The following is a 20,617-nucleotide window of genomic DNA, read 5'->3' on the forward strand; positions in this document are numbered from 1 at the left end:
CATTTACATAATGTACAATGAAGCCCAAACTACTCCACTTGCATACAAATCACATTCATACTAAACAGCAGAAGGGCCTTTTGCTCTAACAGAGGATGCTCTCGTGGCATTTCAAACAGCCTTTTTTAAGGAACGACCATCAAACAAGGCAAGACAATGGCCAGGGTGATGCCAATACCATCACTAGAAGAAGCTATTAAAACAAGCACACTAGAATCTCAATTATTACTTGTACGCTGGGTTCGATGGGCTGTGAGCCAAGTCAGTTCCCACATCAGTTTCAATACGATCCGTGCTAAAACAAAGGGATTCTTTCAGCATAAGAAGGCCCACTGGAATTTTGCGGCAGCGGAGGGCCAAACTATGCGGCAGGGTTGACTGACTTTTGCGACAAGAAAATGCAAATGAAGTGGCATAATGCGGCACATTTTTTCATAGTATTACCACATTATTTTGTCATTTATACACCTGGTAACAGTATCTGAATGGTTCATCTTACTTAGTACCAAATTCACATCTGAATACAGCACTTGGCAACTAAAAGATGGCCAGTCAACCTTTACAGCTAGCCTTCTGGTGCACAGGATCCAGAGTTTTCATATTTTGTGTAATATTTGATCCGTTTGAGTTAGAAACAATTTTTTGTTTGTTAAAATCTGCAGATTATGTGGCAGATGATGGATTATGTGGTGAAAACGACAAAACCATAAATATGTGAAAATCACCACAGATGCAGAATTACATAATTCCAGTGGCCCTGAGTAAAAGCAAGCAGTTCCATACTTCTTGCCTACAGTGACTATATAAATCCAGGTCATTATAGTCACTTTTCCCAGTTCTGGATTTTTGTGGAATAGCCTGGTGCATTCTAGGAAATGCAATCTTGTTTTGCCACAACTGAACTAATTACATATCCTATCCCCATCATCAAAAGCGCGTGGGGACAAATGTACAAGTTTTTAGCAGTTGCAAACAGTCCAATTTGTAGAATCGGGCTGTTCTGCAACTGCTAAAAAGCATTTTCCCATGTACCAAACCCTATTTTGCAATTCAGTAACCTACTGTCGAATTGCATAACGGTGTTAGGGAGTGGCGTGTTAGGAGCGTCCCTTCCTAATAGTGATGCGCAGTGGTATCTGTGAATGTTTTGTGACCGAAATGCTGTTGCAAAACATTCACATTTTACTGACTCCTTGAAGGAGGTGGTAACCCATTCGCAAATGGGAAGGGGTCTGCAAAGGACCCCTTCCCCTTGGTGAATGAATGGTGAATGTGTGTCCTAGGGACCACTGCCTGCTCTTAAAAAATGAAAAGAAAACTTTAAATTTTTGTTTTTGAAATGCATCCCATTTCCCTTTAAGTAAAACGGGCTGCACTTTTAAAAAAATGCTTTATTTAAAAAGTAATTACAGACATGGTGGTGTACTGTTGCCATCAGGCCACCATCCATATGATTTTTGGCCATTCCTAATGGGTCGCAAATTGTAACCTACCTCCGAATACTGATTTGGGTATCACAAACAGTATACCCAAATCAATCTTTCTTTTCACATCCGTCATGTGTTTGGCTGGCTACTGTTGGCTAGTTGTTGGCTACTGTTAAAGAATTGCGTAATTCAATAGTTTCATAGGTGTTTCAGCAAAAATGAAGGGTGTGGGTTTTTGTCCAATACAATACCATATCCGAGGAGGTTAATGAATACATCCTGGCATTGTTATGAATAAAGGAGAACGGGGATGGGGGGGGGGTCGGTAATGCTTAATTAGTTCATAACTTTCTTCCCACTCAACGGGAATGGTTTTGGTGTAGTTTTCTTGGATACTGCATGAGGTGAGGACTCAAAGAGGAAAGGATATGCTAAGACAAAGGTGAGTAGAGCCTGAGAGTACTTGAAAATGAATGAAAGGATAAGGGTTCTGGAAGAAGCCAGAGGCTTTAAATATATGTTAGAGAGGCAACACGCATTTCATTGTAATGAAACAAACGAGTACAAAAAGAACAGTGTGGTGATGAGAAACTGAAAAGACCTTATATTGACTGTACTTACTTGCTAGCATTCTTCTTATTTGACCTTTTACCAGTCTTCAGGGCTGTGGTTAGCTACTGAAATACAGATTAAAAGGAAAAGCTCTATAATTTATTGAACATTTTTACCGATATCTATATTTGAAGATTATTACAAATTGAATTTAAATCACAGGGCAAAAGCACACAAGCTTTATGTGTGCTTCTGGTACAAGGCAAGATACAAGTAATTTAGCTTCTTGCGGAAAACGATGCTACAAAAAATAATTCTCCTTATAGACTTCTGTTTCACGTAATTTGTTAACAAAGTACACACAATATAAGAAATGCTGTTCGAATTAATTCAGTTGAGACATCTGGAGATACACTCTGACTTGATCTGTTAATCGGAGCTCCTAGCCCATCATTATGAAGTTAGAGGAATCATTTAGTAATAGCACCTGGAGAAATAGAGAATCACATCTTGTGTTTGCTCTATGGAGCTATATTTCCTCCCAAATAAGAGTTTAAGAGGTCAGAATGAGCGACAAACTACAGGAGAAAGAAGTTACTTTCATGTAACTGTAGTTCCCCAGTATTAGAAACTTTCATAGATTCACATGCCTGAATCCTTCCCCGGAGTCGAGATGGGAGTCCCCAGTGTTATACAAAAGCAATGCTCTCATGTACATGTACATTACAAGCATGAGGCCTTCAAATTAGTAACATATCACAGTCATTTTGTAAATATGGACTAAACTCCAGAATCCACCAATCAGGTCACACTACCCTCTAGAACCCTCCTGTGAGTAGCTGCATTCCTTCAGATTTTCAGAGCATTAGTGCTAATGGGAAGACCATACTGAGAAAATGAAGGTGAGCTCCTCAGGGGAGGTGAGTGGGTCGCATGTGAATCTATGAAAGTTTCCAATACTGGAGAACTACAGTTACAGGTAAGTAACTTCTTCCTTACTCCAGTATTGGAAATTTCATAGATCCACTTGCTTGAATCAGAATAGCAAGCAGTAAGTAGCACGTTTTCTGTAGTTAGCTATATTAGCATTCTAGCATGATAAAACAGTATGAACATCCTTAAAAGTCATGTTTGGCTCTAAATATGATAACAGAAGAATTGCAAAATTATTGAAAATGTGCACTTATACAGTAAGAATGTGGATGGTGGGTATTCCCAAATGGCTGACCTTCATTGGAACAGATGTCTGAGTACTGCCTGTCCAACTGCTGCATCCCTGAGCATTTCAGCATCCAAGAAGCATCCAAGTGAAGGTATATGCCTTTTTCCACGTTGCAGCTCAGCAGATGTCTGGTAATGATACTCCTGAAAATAGCACACAGGACGTGGAAACGGTTCTCGTTGAATGTGCATGTACCTTAGAGTCTAAAAGTAGACCAGGTTTCTGATGGCAATGATCAATTGCACTTGTGAATCCACTGAGAAATTGTTTGTTTAATCACTGTGAACCTTTTTCTAGGATTACTGCAAGCTATGAAAAGTTGGTTTGCTTTTCAAAAAGATTTTGTCCTGTTCAAATAAATATTGAGACATCTCTTCAGATCTAGCGAGTGAAGTGATCTTTCTGAAGCCGTTTGCGTCCTAGGTAAGAAAGTCCTCAATACCAGAGGTTCCTTGAGATGAAAGTCCGAGGGGACCTTGGATATAAATTTAGGGTTGGTGCCAGATGACAGAGGATGCACATTCGCAGACTTGCACCACAAACAGAATAGTTTCCACTTTAGGTGGTATGTTCTGTTCGTGCTATCCGCCCGGGCTTTGGCTAGTTCTTGCAGTCATTAGGGATGTTTAAATGGCCGAATTCAATGAACTCAGGAGCCATGCTGACAAGTTCAGAGATTTGGGATTCAGATGTCTCACTTGGCCCTGGTTCATGGTGAGCAGCGATGGAATTGGCTCTATCTTTATGGGTGGACATAGGGACATTAGTAGAAGCTCCGTGTAAGAATGTTGGCGTGGCCATGCATGGGCTATTAGTATTATTAGTATTATCAGTCAGGGCTCTGACTTGATCTTGCTGATCACTCTTGGGAGGAGAGGGATTGGAGGAAAAGCATAAGCATAGATTCCTGAACAAGCAATCAAAAATGCATCCCCCCATGATCCCTTTTGGTGATGCGAGCTCGTGTTAAACCAGAAATTGGCGTTCTGGACGGTCACAAAGAAATCCAAGGTCAGTTTGCCCCACTGAAGGAATATTTTGTCGAGTGTCTGTTGATCTAATTCTCATTCATGGGTTGATGTTGTTAGTCTGCACAGAGAATCTACAATGGCATTCTGATGGCCTGGGAAGTGTTCTACTTTTATGTGCACCAAATGTTGAATGCACCAATTCCAAATGCTTGTGCTTTCTGGGATTGAAGACGGGAGCGAGTTCCTCCTTGCTTGTTGATATGGTGCATTGTTGTGGTATTGTCTGTTCTGACAAGCACTGATGTCCTGCAAATTCTTGGAAGAAAAGCTTGCAACTCTAAAAATACTGCCCTCAGTTTGAGGAGGTTGATATGGAGAGTGTGGTGAAAGGTGGCCAATTTGCTGCTTACTTGAAGATCCTGTAGGTATGCACCCCATTCGTCCACTGACGCATCTGTTGTTATTGTTAACGGGGGAATTTGGGATAAGAATCGTAGCCCTACCGAGATGTTTGCTCGAACTTTCCACCAGTTGAGAGCTGTTACCATTAGTGGAATTGCCTGTACTATGTCTTTCGAAAGACCCTTGCACCTGTTTCCATTGCTTATGCAGCTCCTCTTGCAGTGGGTGCATTTGAAGATGACAGTATGGGATCAGATTGATACAAGGTGACATCATTCCTATTAATGATTTGTATCATCAAACTGAAAGAGATTTTTGTGTCTGCAGACGCTTTGCTAGTGCAATCAACTTTTCTTGCCTTTCCGATGTTGGGTATGCTTTGGCCTGCTGTGTGCCTAATACACCCCACAGAAATGTTATCTGTTTTACTTCCTGGAGCACTGATTTCTCTTGATTAAGGTTGAGGCCCAATTGCTTGAAAAGATGCAAGGTTGCTGCAATGGATTTGTGTGCTGCCTGGATATTGGGCACTTTAACCAGTCAGTCGTCTAAATATGGGAAGACTAGGTGTCGCTTGCATATGCGGAAAGCTGCCACTGGATCTAGGCATTTGGTAAAATTCTGGGGTGCGGATTTGATGCCAAAGGGATGTACTTTGAAATGAAAGTGCTTGCTGGTTACCGTGAATCTCAGGAATTTTGTGTGACTTGGGTGAATGGGTATATGAAATTAGGCGTCCTGAAGATCTAGTGAAGCCATGAAGTCTGCTCTGTCGAGAGTTGCAAGGTGTCCTGCAATGTGACCATGGATAAAGTTTGCTTTATTAGGTACTTGTTTAGCTCCCCTAAATCTAGGATCTGCCTCCATAAGCAAGACTTTTTTGGGCCAAGAAGAACCTGGAGTAAAAAACCTTTACCCCTTTGGGAAAAGGGAACAATCTCTATTTCATCTTTTTAAACATAATCTCCACTTTTAAGTTGAGCAAACGCAGGTGTTTTTGTTGCACCCTAGAAGATGGTGTGAGTGGAGGTATTTGTATAAAGTCTAGGAGGTGGCCGAATTTTATTATATCTAGTACCCATTGGTCTTTGGTTATTTGACGCCAACGATTGAGGTGATGTTTCAGATTCCCATGAGGCTTCGATGGCTAAACGCGAGAGATGGCTGATGCTTGAATATTGCCATTGTCTACAGGAGGAATCCTTGCTCTGCCTCCCAGGGTTTCCTTTTTGTGGAGGCCTGCTGTATGCGGCTGAAGGTGGGTGCTGCTGTTGATATTGCAGCCTGGTGGTGTGGCTAGTGGCGGAGTATGCTTAATATCTATATTGCTGGTATCCTCCACGAAATGAAGGCTGGCTTCTCCCCCAGTTAAATAAAAAGGAGGTTTTCTGAACAGGAGAGTGCCAAGAGATCTGGCAGTATTGGTATCTGATCTTATAGCCGGAAGCACATCATTAATGCGCTTCCCGAATATTATTTCTCCATCATAAGGGAAATCCAAAATCTTTGTCTGCATCTCAGGCTGGAAATTAGTGGCCTTAAGCCATCCTTGTCGCCTTAACACTACCGCCCCAGCCAATTGCCTATAATCCGTGGCTGCAATATTGAGTGTATAGTCAATTATCTCAGCAGAAGAATGCTGTCCTTCCAATAATACCTTTTTTGCTTCACTGTTAATGGTTTCCGGTAGGTCTTCCAAATACTGTGAAATATCCGACCATAGCTGTGTGTCATACCTTCCAACGAGGGCCAGCAAGTTTGCAGTTTGCACTATAATGGCAGACATTGAAGAAAAACGTTTACTGATATCATCGAGGTGCCTTCCCTCCTTATCTGGTGGTGCAGTTAAAGGTGTGATGCGCTGCTTGTGAAATAACAGAGTCTGGCTTTAGAGGGCCTATAAGACATGCTGGAGCATCATCTGTCGCCTTATAGTTCTTGTCTAGCTTTGTTAAGACTGTTGGGACTGTTGCAGGTTTGCACATAATCTTCAGCCCTTGGTTCCAAATGTGATCAATGATTGGGGTACCAGCAGGAAGTGTTCTCTGTAGTCTGTTAACATAGCCTCTACATCTGACACCAAACCGGGAGACGTAACAGTTCCTGTAGGGGCTGAGATGGTTGGTGATAATACTGCTGGATTTAATAGGAGTTGTTGTCTGAATATTCCTTACTATTGGCATGCAACTGGGAAGGGCTTCTAGCTATTCCATATAATCCATCCTCATCTGGATCATCCTCATCCAACAATTGGATGGTAGTAGGCGTGAGACTTTAGTAGGAGATGTGATAGATGGTGTTAAGCTATGCTTCTCATGCCTTTTGAGCGGTGTCTGTATAGTGAACGAGAACAGAGGCAGTGTTGATGGTCTCTGTCTCTTTGTCAGTGTTCAATGATCGTCGACGATAGGTGAACTGTCGTCATCGACAGTGGTTGCATTGTCAATATGATCGTCGATGGGTGCGTCGTCTACGGGTGCTTCATCGATGGGGATAATGTCAACGGCAGTAGTGTTGTCAGTGGCACCATCAACAGGATGTTCGGCGGTGGCAGTGTCGACGATTGGATGATCGTGGACGAGGTGATGGAGATTGTAACTACATAATGGGGCACACCATTGACGAAGATTGGGAATACACTGAAATACATGGGTGGATGCATTGGAACTCCCACACTCCACCCATGGAACATGTTCATCGAATACATGGAATACCCTGTTAGGAATTCACAAATTAGGTAATGTAAACCCCAGGGTCCTGGGGACCTAAGGCCCCCTTTGATGCACCCCAAACAAATATTTGTGGACATGTGAAGAGCACACATGTCTTAGGGGCATTACAAGTCATTTAAAAAAATGAATTTATAATGCATTTTTAAAAATTGCACATGCTTCAATCAAATTGAATTTGGTGGTAATTGTATTTCCTAAATGCCCAATCGGCATTTAGGAAATGCATGATACATGTGCTTTGGAAATCGCAAATAGGAATTCCCTATTTGAGATTTCCTATATAGAGAATCGCAATTTGCAAATCCCTGAATGGAGTCTCAATTTCAGGGAATTGTTATTTTAGCGATTCCTTGAAATTGCACTGTGAATGCCTTTCATAAATCTTGAAAGGCATTTTTGCATTCGCAAATGGCCGAATTTAACGATTCGCACCATTTGCGAATGCAAAACTGTTTGATACACCTGGCCCCTAGTGTTAATGTTTGGGCTTGCTCGTGCTGAGGCTAGTGTTTTTTGCCTGTTGGTGCTTTAAAAAACATAAATGCTATTAAACATTTACATGGTACTGATTTGATGGGCGTTTCCAAATGGATGCTTCAACGGGAGGAGGCAGCAATTGTTTTTCGCACTAACTATGCTCCTCCAACTGTTAATAGTCAACAGACACACACATTCGTTCATTTTATTTATAACTGTGAAGATGCCCCTAGGCTACAGAGTTCCCAGTGTAGACATAAATAAGTCTAAGGCACATTATAGTTTAAAGATAAACATTTAAATCATACACGTAGGTGGCATCCATATTAGAATGATGATAACTTCTATGTAGACAAAACGTAACATATGGAAAATTTCAACCAAATGCAGCACTATTTAAAAATCTGGCAAGACATAGTAAATACTTGGATAAGCATATGGTCTTTTTCACAAACATCTAAATGACAGATTAAACATAATAATATAGGGCAGATTTTTCAAGTTATTGCATTACCCTCATCACACATGGTGTCGCAAGGGCAACACGAATCTTAAGTTAGGTTTACCAAGCAATGCATGACCATCTTGTGTGGCCCTGTGTTGCTTGGTAAATCTGGAGTAATATCTGCATTGTGAAAGTGTTCCATGGGTGGAGTGTGGGAGTTCCTATGCATCCACCCATGTATTTTAGTGCATTCCCAGATTTACCAATAGTGGTAAATTTAGGAATGTGTCCAAATGCTCCACTTTCCTAGGGGAGACACAGCACAGAGAAACATCTTTATTTCTCCTTGTTGTTTCCCCTTCCTAAGTGTGCTGCTGCAGCACACTTAGAAAGAAGAAAAAGCCTCAGAGGATTGTTTTAGTCCAGGAAAGTGTCCCTTGTTGCGCAAAATCAATCATGCCTGGAACGCAGGCATCATTGTATCATTGTGCAACGGTCCCTGTGTTGGTGCTAGGCAGCAGATTGTGCACTAGCTCAGGCAGAGAGCAGGAATACACCATATCTTGTTGGGTATAGGGCACTCCTGCACGTTACCTTTCACGCAGCGCAGCACAACGCAGCAAGTTGGTTTACTGAGTTGCATTGCTTGAAAGAGTGATAAATCAGACTCTGCTCTAGTTTAGCCACTGGTGCAGCTTAGATTTTTATGCAACAACCTGATGTCACAATCATGACCTATATGCGTTCATAACATAACAATATATTGTGTGTTTCAACATTACTCTAATGGAAAGTGGTGCACTCAAACTCAATAACGAAGTGCATTCACTGTAGTGTTAGTAAAACTGTATTCGGTGTGCCTTAATCTTGTTAAATGAAATGCAGTCATTGCGTGTATTTTCATAACCATTCTCATGTTAATGGAATGCATTAGATACAATAACAATTTATGTGATGTGTGCACTAATGTTTGACAGTGAATTTTGAAATGCATTTCCCAACCATGCTTAAGCTCACGTATTAGTAAAGTTTTAATTTATTTTAATTGTAACATGAAATTCTATTGGAAATGATGTAATTGACATTTATATAAATGTAAAAATTAATATGTGCACAGTATAACGTGAAATTAAATGTGCATTAGTGTATAATGTTTTAAACTGACAAGACTAGGCCTGAATTTCTTTAACATGAGAAACTGTTTTCCATTTTCTGGTGCAGTCACACAAAATGTTAGTTGTATATAGATATGCTATTGTTTTACTAACAGAGAGTCTTAGAAAACCACCTTGGGGAAAAAACATGGAGAAACCAAGCGTGAGATGACTGTCCCCTAATCATACATGTGCAAATGATGTCTAAAGGACCAAGGACAGCAACGTTCTCAGGACTGCTCTGGGAGAGAAAGACAGTGTAACAAGTTATACCGTGGAACAGGAGAATACACTGGAGTTCATTACGGTGCGATTGGAGGTGCTACCTAATTGAATTTTGTGGTTAACTTGAGCTTTTCGCAGATTGATGTTAGGCAGCCTTTCCCTGGACTTTGAGAGGTCCAGACCTTCGACTTTCCCCTTTCATCCCCATGCTTTGCTGAGTGTGGCTTAGGCTTACATTTAACTCTCTAAGAAGACTCTTGACTGAGCTTCTGAAATATTTGCACCTTCCTGCTCACTTTTCCATTCATTTTTGCACTAGTTCTGCTCCTCGTTTTTCCATACTTGTGCCTTTTTCAAGATAGAGTTCTCTTAGAGAAATTCTCTATCGACCAATAGATATATTGAGTTAGATGATTTTAACTTGCACTCATGTGTAAGAGGACCAGCCAGAGATTATTCTCTGAGCATCAAGTCCTGTTAATGGTATTCCGTATTGCTGTTACAGAATTTTTGGTTTGTCATTCACTATTTTGTCTAAACTTCTTTTGACGATTTGGCTACCCAATTGCTATTTTGTATCTTTAAACTATGTTTTTGAGATGTGTTTGCATCATCCTGAGTGCTAATTTGCAATAAAACCCTTTAACTTTATTTCTGATTTGGGTCTTCATTGAATGGCCAAATTGGTTACACTGTAAATTCATGATGATTGATTGTTACGTAATTTTCTAGTTAATCCCTTCAAGGGAACAGGGGCCTCAAGATTAGAGCATAACAATGCTTTACCACCACAAAGGGACACGCTTGCCTGACCAATTTTTCAAGCTGACATAGGGGATTATACTACACCTACATAAGTCTATGGAAAATGCATGGAGAAATTTGCTTTCTAAACCGCCCTTTTTTCTCAATCTCTGCTTGACGTATCACCCAAACACATTCCAGGAAGGCAATGAAGTAAATTTTATTTTTTTGGAAAGTTTTGGGAAGATTTGTCGAACAGCAGCGACTGGCAATGGTTGTATATATATATATATATATATACATATATATATATATATATATATATATATATATATATATATATATATATATATGTATGTTATAGTGAAGGGACCATGTTTCCATAGAAAAAGCGTGTTTTTGACTTGCCTATATCTTTGGCAACATTTGACGAACCTTCACAAAAATTTCCCAAAAAGTGCCCCGGTGATTCTTGTTCTGCACAGAAACTTTTGGGGTGTTCCGTCAAGCAGGGGCTGAGAAAAAAGGGGGGGTATAAAAAGTTCTGCTGCAGCACCGGGGACCACCACCTCCCTGGGGCAGTTTTGTAATTGAGTGAAGAGGTTAAACATGACCCTAACTATAACACCCCTGTAACCTTTGTTTTTTTTCAGTAAATTTCTATCTTTTTTAACTTAAAGTAATATATAAAGACCGTATGTTAATTCGACCACTGGGCTTCGGGTCAGTGAATCCATAACTGATTTACACTAGGGCTCACACAGAAGACAATTATTTACCCTTGAGGGGTCCCTTAGAGACCCCGCCATGTGTCCTGTGGGGTCAGGGTACCTCTTTCCTAGCTCCTTATGTGTGCTTTTATTTACGTTTTCTCCATGGGGGCCCAGCCAAGAAACAAAATGGTGGCTGCAACTTTCCTTTCAGGTTGCGGCTATCCAATCAGGGCCTTGCTCTGATCAGTTGGTACCCGTGGATCTGCAGAGGATCCACATCCCTAGATATCTATATTATTTTTCCTTCAAAAACACCAAAACTACTGAACAGGTTTAAACAAAATTAAAAAAAGAACGATCTATGGATAAAGATATAGCTTCCTGACAAATTTGTTGTAATTACGTTCATCTGTTCGGGCTGTAACTGAGTCCAAAAATTGTGAAATTCCCCATAGACATAGAATGGGGAAAAAGAGTTTTGGGACCCTCCTCTTTTTTTGGCCCCTCGGTTAACGAAATACACCAAAACCTTCCAGACAGCAGCTGAAGTAAATGGTACACAAGTTTAGAAAAATTCCTGAAGATTCATCAAAAAGTTATTAGCAAAACAAAAAAATTCTCCATCTATGGGAATAGTTGGTCCTAACTATAACTGCTTACTGGCTATTACCAGTAGGTAACATACCAGTAGGTAGTTATAGCTGGGATGATGTTTCCTTAGAAAAATCTATTTTTGACTTCCCTATATCTTTGGCACCATTTGACGAATCTTCACAAAATTTTCCAAAAAGAAGTGGCCTGGAGATTCTTGCTGCATATGGAAAGTTTTGGGGTGCTCTGTTAAGCGTGGGGGAAGAGAAAAAGGAGTCTCAAAAAACCTTGCGTTTCCAATGTTGATTCCCATAGGACCTGTCAACTCGTCTACAGTCCAAACCACTAGATGGAATACAAACAAATTGGCAGAAAGTTAGCTGCAGATTGTGCTTTTTGCTATTCGGTGCAAATCCATCCAGTAGATTCTTAGGGGCAAATAAATTTGAATGTCTCTGGCCACTAATACTTCTCGAAATTTGTGAATTTTCATGAATAGGCATGCGAAAAGATGCATTGATATTGGCTGACCACAACCTGATCATAAAGTTGCAACCATCATTTTGTTTCTCAGGACACGGTCCCCTGGGGTTAAAATTCCAATTGAAAGTGGCCTAATGGGTCTGGGTGAAGGTACCCTGACCCCAGGGGTGTAATATAGGTGTGTTTTAGGGGCAAATTAAAGGCTTAATATAGTGTTGCATCACCGTGCACGATATTTGCTAAAATAACATATACAAATGAAAATTACTTTATGTTAAAAAACCATAGAAATTCACTGAAAAAAAAAAGATTACAGAGTTTTCTCAGCTGAGGAACTCTGACTCGACTAATGTTTGATTTTCATGCGAATCCCAAACTGGCATTACAGAACTAGGGATATGTGAATTATATACTTCTCCTGCATAGTCCCACAAGTAACTATAACTCGCGCCTTAAGGTAACTATAACTCGTGCCTTTGCCATGCACAGCAAATTACTCCACATATGATGTCATTAATGAGATCTTGTATGGCATCTTTGCTATCACTACAACGTTTGCAATAACATTCTTGACAAGAAACTGTGCATGGCAAGGGCACAAGTTATAGTTACCTTAGAGCGCGAGTTATAGTTACTTGACATAACTATAACTATAATTGCTGAATTTCTATGGTTTTGTACAAGTGAATTCAGAACTTAATTATAATGTCCCTGTAACCTTTGTTTTTTTCAGTGAAGATATATCTATATGTGTATATAGATATAGATAGATAGATAGATAGATAGATAGATAGATAGATAGATAGATAGATAGATAGATAGATAGATAGATTTATATTCACTTTAAAAACGAAGGTTGCAGGGATGGTATAGTTAGGTACACATTTTACTCGCTCAAAACCAAGGAAATTCAGCAGGTATAGTTATGGTTATTTCAAATAACTATAACTCACGCCCTAAGGTAACTATAACTCGCACTCCCATGCACAGTTTTCCCCTCAATAATTTTACTACAAATGTTACGGTGATATTATCAAGGATGTCATAGAAGATATTATCATGGATGTAATATCTGGTGCAATTAGCAGTGCATGGCGAAGGCACAAATTGTAGCTACCTCAGGGCCCGAAAATGATAAAAAATGCCTTTTTGCCCTTGTGAGGTAGTAGAGAGAGACCCCAGCACCAAGGCTTGTGGGTCATGGCATTCCTACCCTGGCCCCTTTTCTCTTTTTTTTAAGCTATTTTTTTTGGGTTGAAGTTTTGGCAGCCAATCAGATCTCCCCTTGAGATCTCTGGAATCCGTGGAGCCTCTGCGTCCCTAGACATCTATATTTTTCCTTTCAATATTTAAAAAAATACTGAACGAATTTACACCTAATGCCGAAAAGCTCAGATTCTGGGCAGAAAGCCAGCTTTCTGGCAAATTTGGTGTAATTTCGTCCAGTGGTTCGGGCTGTAGTTGTGATCAAAATCCCTATGGGAATTTGTATGGAGAAAAAGCATTTTCAGACCCCCTTTTTCTCATCCGCCGTTTGATGAATCACCCTGACACTTTAAAGGCAGCAGCTGAACTGAATGTCGTACTAATTTTGAAAATTTGTGAAGATTCGTCAAATGCCACCAAAGTTATTGACAAGACAAAAAATGTTTCTCCTATGGAAAATAGGTCATAACTATAATTACTTATAACTACCTACTGGTGACCACCATTAGTTCCAGCATATTTAAAGCTATATAACTGCTGCTTCTTAGACATGTCATAATTGTCAATTTTGTTCATCCAAAAACGTTGATGTTTTTTATCTACTCATATGCATTTTCATGAATCATCCATGCTACTTCATGTAGTCCAGATCCAGAATCCTCCATTTTGGCCTCTGTGGGTGCAAATCGCTGTGTTGGCACCCACTTTTTGTGAAAATTGAAACCTGGTGCAAATCAATGGAGTAAACTGCGTATGTGCACAGTTTGTGAACCTCAAAATAGTGAAGAATATTTCACCCCTCCTTTTTAACATCTACATGACATCCTTAATAGAACTGAACCATATATTTTGGTCCACCTGCGATACTTATGCCAACAACACACAGATAGTTCTAAATTAGAAAGTCCTCAGGACATTGGAAACTCCAAAATCTTCAGTTGCCTTCGGGTCATTGACCAGTGTATGACATGGAGCCACATCAAATTGAACTACCGAACTGTGGCAAATGGAAAGCTTCTGACTCTGTCTGCACCTGGCCTGATGAGGTAGGCCCACCCTCACAAATATTGTAGGAGGTAAGAAACATTGGAATTACCATGGACTCCAAGCTGCCCAAGTAGATAGGGATATTCAGACCACCTTTCTAATCATGGGAAGTTGCAGAACATCTTCCCACGGCTAGGATTCCCAGACAAGGTCCAAGCTCCCATCTGTCATATCAAAATTAGATTACACTAATGGTCTATATCATGGCTCAGCTTTATTATCTATGAGAAGATTATAGAGAATTCAGTCTGATTACTAATATGTGTAAATCCATAAGCCCTACTTTCATCTGCCTTAAAGGCTCCCCACTGGTTGTAAATTACAAGAAGATCCTCCTTCAAACTGTTTTGCATCACCCACAAGGCAATAAATGACATAGGACCACTTTTCATCAGGAGGTAAATTACAAAATACATCCAACAAAGGAAACTACGCTCTAGACTGTCACCCCTATTTCAAAATCCCAGCATACAAAACAAATAAACATGGGTGGAAAATCTTTTGCTGTGCAAACAGCTAAACTGTGGAATTTGCTAACCCCAAAAATAAGATCAACTGAGAATCATCTCAGCTTCAGAGGACTAGTCAAGAGCTTGTTTTTACCCACATGATCACAATACTCACAACATAACAACATACAACAATAGCATGAATAACACATTAAAACAAAACAAAAAATAAATGAATAAATAAAAAATATATGTCCTATGTATATAAAAATGCACTTATATATCTATACTATCTATATTTATATATGTCTTGCATAGAAACGTCTAAGTATGTAAGAATGCCTATGTGTATGTAGATGTTTTCGTATACTTGAGATTATGCATTTTATAAAGATATCAGAATTATACATGCTAAAAAAAATAAACATCTCTATGTATAGGACAATATGGACAATATACATATGTTTATTCGCATGTTACAGTACTCAGATTACATATATGTACCCGAGTGTCCCTATGTGTGTTTATGCTTCTTTGTATGGTCATACATATATTATGTGCACAGTATGTAAATATGATTATAGGTTAGGTACGTCTACCTACGCATATGGTTTTTATGCTTTCTATAGAAGCATTACAATATATTTAGATATTTAAAAAAGAAATAAAACATCACTGCACAATTACGCAAACATAACAAAAATATGTAATCCGTTCAGTAGTTTTTGCTAAATTAAGGTTCAAAATGCATGTATACATAGCGAAGTGGTATTATGTGGAGCACTGCGGTACTGCAAGTTCAAAACATGTGATCTGATTGGCTGACCACTACGTGAAGGGAAAGATGTGGCCACCATTTTGTGACTCAGGTACTCAGACCTGTGTTGTAGAAAAAAATAACAATAAGCAATAAGAGGGGAGGTTAGGGGTACTCTGACCCCATGGACTTTGTGGGTGGAGGAATCCCAGAGGAGCACCATTCAGGGTCAAATTTATTTTTGTGGCCCTGTGGTACAAGGGCAGAGCTGCTGGCCAAGTCCACTTTGGCTGTGCGCTGCGCATGGTAGGCCTAGTTAGGTATTGTAATGAAATATTACTTTAAGTTTCAAAAACCTAGAAATTCACTAAAAAACAAAGGCTTAAGTGATGTTATAGTTAGGTATGATTATAATATTTTAAGTTATATTAAAAAAACCTGAGAAATTCACTGGAGATTAAAGTGGTGTTATAATTAGGTGAAAATGTCAGTTAAAATGTTACATTTAAGCTAAAAAAAATACTGAAATTCAGCAGTTATAGTAAGCTGAAGTAACTATAACTCACACCCTCACCAGTGTTCTCATCAATTATGTCATTTCAGATGTCGCATTGATGTTATCTCTGATAATAAGCAATAATCTTTATGTGTGCATGTATATACTATGTACATATATGTATATATTTAATTGTACATGTTTATGTCTATATAAATTTGTATATTACATTTTCATTAAAAAAAAACTTCCACCTATGCCTTTCCCTCCACTCTCTGACTCATCCCAAACCTTTCTGAATATAATGGACTCATAACATACGTTCCAAACTATATTCCAAACTCTATTCCATTTTTTTCTCCAAATCATTCCACTAACTGATGCACATATCCACCACTCCCAATAACATCTAACATTTTCCCTTCAATACCCCACTTCAATTAATTTATCCCTATCCAAAACTTTATAGTAAATGCAAGAGATCCCAAGAGTACAAACTTAACACAACTAAACCTACAAGGAAAGGGAAGCAAATTTATGTCAAGACCCAGAGGCCAACATCATGCAGTCATTCTTTTACTGCCAACACTCAGCAGACGTTATGAAGTCATCAGAACTAGAAGTAGTATACTACTGACCGCAAAGAGCTTCAGCGCCACATCAGAAGTAGCGTTATACACACCCAGTATCCGAATCATGAGCAAATTGCGCACTCGCATTTTGGGACCGCCTCGTGCTCGGTGCCTTACTGCATTGTTACCTGTTTTTTTGAGTTGGTAGTGCAATTTGTGCATTTCATTGTTGAAAGTTTTCCAATCAGGGATGAACCAAGTGTTCTGTGGTTTCTGCAGTTTTCCTTTCTTCTGCTGAGATGTAGTTAATTATGAGTTTGAGGATTTATTTAGAATGGGACATCTATTATTAGCCTTGATTATTAACAGACCTTTGAGTGATAAAAGGGCTCTGTCCTCTATTCTCAAGAAGACAGTTGTCACCCCTGCACCCAAAAAGACAGTCTTCCAGCATCTAGTGCAGAAAGTTCTTGCTGATATTCCAAACTCCCAAATTATCAAAAAAGTGATGGAAGCTATGGTCCGTAAGCAAATGCAAATGACACCATTAGACCACACAATTCCGGATAGTTATCAATCTGGCTTTGAGCACAGCTACTTATTTGTCTTGGAGCAAGAACATGGTACTGCATCTACCTTGACTGATAAAGAGGAAAAAGAGCGAATGATAAAATCGGTCGCTGTACTGTTTTTACTAGGCTTTTCTGCTGCCTTTGACACTGTAGACCGTCTGCTGTTGCTTGAACAACTCATGGATGTAGCCGATTCAGAACTGAGAGGACCCTATCCTGCTTTCCCTCCCCTGCGTCCTGTAAAGCTTCCCACTCTTGTCATCCATGTTTAACATCTGTTTGTGACCACTTCCTGTGCCATTCAGTAGCTTTACAACTTTCTAACACACTGCAGTGGCGTAACAAAACTTGAGAGGGCCCACCTGCAAAATACATGGAGGGGGCCCCCATGCTCCAGACCCAGTCAGGAGCCCTGAGCCACGGGCCTGCCCCCCCGCACACAGTGCCAGAGGGCACCTCCTAGAGCTTGGCCCTCCTGCACTGCAGGGGCTGTGGGGGCTATTGTTACACCACTGTAACACAGCCTAAAATTACAGCTGTACAATGGCGATATACCGTTGATATTGCAACTGAAACAGGGAATGGCAAATATCAAAAAGAGTACTTGTGGGAGACCTAAGTGTGAAAGTTGTATGGTAAGCTAGCTTTAAATGGGAAGAAATTGAGAAAATGTTGATAGAAAAGACAGACATTTTATTGGTGCAATGAACATGTACAATTTCCCATTTTAGGCTTGCTAAAAGATTACTCCTTATCTTCAGGAGGGGAACACATACTTGCCAATATTTTAGAGTAGACAAGTAGGAGATTTAAAATAATATTATGAAGAATGCATTTCCCCACTGGCTTATATTGGAGCAGAGGCAATCTGCCTGAGTCGGGTCTACTTGTATGTATGGTAGCAGACAATCAGCATTTATTTTTGGCAGTTTAATATTACAGTGCAAGCAAAAACAGAGTTCTAAACTCTGTTTTTGTTTGTCAAATGTAGAACTGCAAAAAATAAAATGTCAATGCCTGTCACAATGCTCTAATCTCCCCCTCAAAGAATTAAGGACAAAGAGTTAACCTTTAATTTCAAGGTAATACTTTGAGAGGGAGATTGGAGTGTGCATGACAGGCATCATCATTTTATTTTTCTCAGGTTTACTGAACCCCGAATCAGGTTCCTGCATGCAGGAATCAGGAGGCAGGTGACTAGCCTTGAAATAGGTAGTCTCCCGCCAGAGACGTGAGGGTTGGAATATATGGGAATATGGTGGCCGCCTGAAGACGGCTGTGGGTCAGAGCTGAGGAAATGCAGAGTCAGTGTAATGGAAGGCTACACCTTAAAGCAAGAAGAATGAAGGCAGACAGGGGCAGTAATAATTAATGGCGCTCAAGGATGCCACAGTGAATTTGTGGCCAGATGTACGAAAAATGTGATTTGCGATTTCCTAATAGCGGATGTTTGTGATTCGCTATTAGGAAATTGCAAACTGCGATGTTCTACAGTGTTTCAGACACGTTTTGTGATTTTCAAATGGGTCGCAAGGGACCTACCTCCTTAGTATTCATGAGCCAGGTCGCAATTTGTGACCTATTTGGGAATCGCCACAACCACAGGGATGGTGGCCTGTTGGGGTCGGCAGCCTACCATGTCTGTGATTGCTTTTTAAATAAAGTATTTTTTTGTAATGCATTTAGGAGGCTGGCTCAGTATATGGAGTACACCTATAGGTGAGGAACCCTGTACTGAGCCCAGACAACCCTTAGTGATAGTGTAGGAGGTTCTACACAACTAGATCTCTCGAAAGGTTAGCTGTGGAGAGCAGCTAAGGCTTATCCAAGAGGGTGTAAAGCGGTTGCAAATACCACGCAGGTCAGTCAGTGATGTACACACAGGAAATAACCACACCAGTGTTAGACAAATATGTTATATTTATTGTAACACACACTCTAGATCTAACTTTAGTATATCTTCTAACCGGAGATATGAACGTACAAAATGATACTTAGCAAAAGGTAAGTATAGGCATAAAATAACATGGGACCCTATGTGGGGGGGTCATACTATAAAAATGGAATGCGAAAACCACTCCCAACCCCCATTACCACCCAAGTACCCTTAGCACTGGGGAAGTACTAAAACCCCAAAGGTCAGTAGGTAGGATTCGCCAGTCGCCTATGTGCAGAGTTGTAATCCCAGGTAGGTGTCCATAGAATAACATGGGGAAGTTGTGGGTGGAGTTTTCATGATTTAGGACCCTTCCCAGAGGACCCCGATTAAACCTGTTGAGACAAGGGAGGTTGGATAGTGCTCCACCCATGGATACCTAGAACAGTGGAGTAAATACACTAGGGAACCCATGTGCATTGGGGTAAAGTTGTGTCAGAACGTCCGGTTGAAATTAATGAAGACCTTGGTTGTCCAGCTGCTGTTGTGACCCATGGACCACGTCGTTGGAACCCAGGCATGAATTCCTGAAGAAGAAGATCAAAGGAACGGGGGACCGAGTCCAGACCACCTGGAAGTGCCCAGGAGGTGCAGGAGGGCAATGCCTACCCTTCTCTGAGATGCTTCCAAGTTGGGTGGTGGATGAAGAAGTGCAGCTGTAGAGTCCAGGCAATGCAGGAAGATCCCAGGAGTCATTCACGGCTATCCCATGCCGGTCGTCAAGTTGAAGAGGTGTCAGTGGGGAGCAGGACTACCTACAAGCCTTAGCAAATGCAGGTAAGCGTTGCACGCAGTTTGCAGGATTTGGGGGGACCAGCAAGCTCCAGGGGACCCAATCATGGCAGGTAGGTCAGGGCCAGCCCTCACTAGGCAGGAGAGACTGCAGGATTTGATGGAGCCCCCAGCATGACCCTCTGGCAGCAGGCACAAGGAGTCCAAGGGAGGCCTCAACAGCACATTAAAGAGGGATGCCCATGTTGCAACAGTTGCAGAGAAGACATTGTTCTTGGAGCTGGAGAGTGTTGGTTGCCGGGGCTTCTTGGGGCTAGGAGGTCTTTGGACTGAAGAGCCGACAGGCAGGCATGGTGCACAGGAGTTCCAGCCTAGCAGCTCCAGCGAGGACCACAAACTTCCCAGCTGCAAGGAAGCTATGTCAAACCTCTGGAGAGCCATAGAATCACCACCCATGTTGTACAGCCTAGAAGAGTCGTTGGACAGCAGGATTCACAATCCGGTCATCGTTGTTGATTGACTGCGTGTGACTCCTTCACGCCAAAGGAGATTCCTTCCTGCTTTCCTGAGTGCAAGCAGAGTCTCTGTGACTGTAAAGGATGCATGGCCACGGGGTTGCAGAAGGCTTTGCATAATTTGGAAACAAAGTTGCAGTTGGCGCTCTCATACTGGTTACAGTCTTGCTCTTGGTTCCAGCAAAGAACAGCAGTAC

This window comes from Pleurodeles waltl, chromosome 4_2 (genome assembly GCF_031143425.1).
Source record: "Pleurodeles waltl isolate 20211129_DDA chromosome 4_2, aPleWal1.hap1.20221129, whole genome shotgun sequence".
NCBI classification, from domain to species: domain Eukaryota; kingdom Metazoa; phylum Chordata; class Amphibia; order Caudata; family Salamandridae; genus Pleurodeles; species Pleurodeles waltl.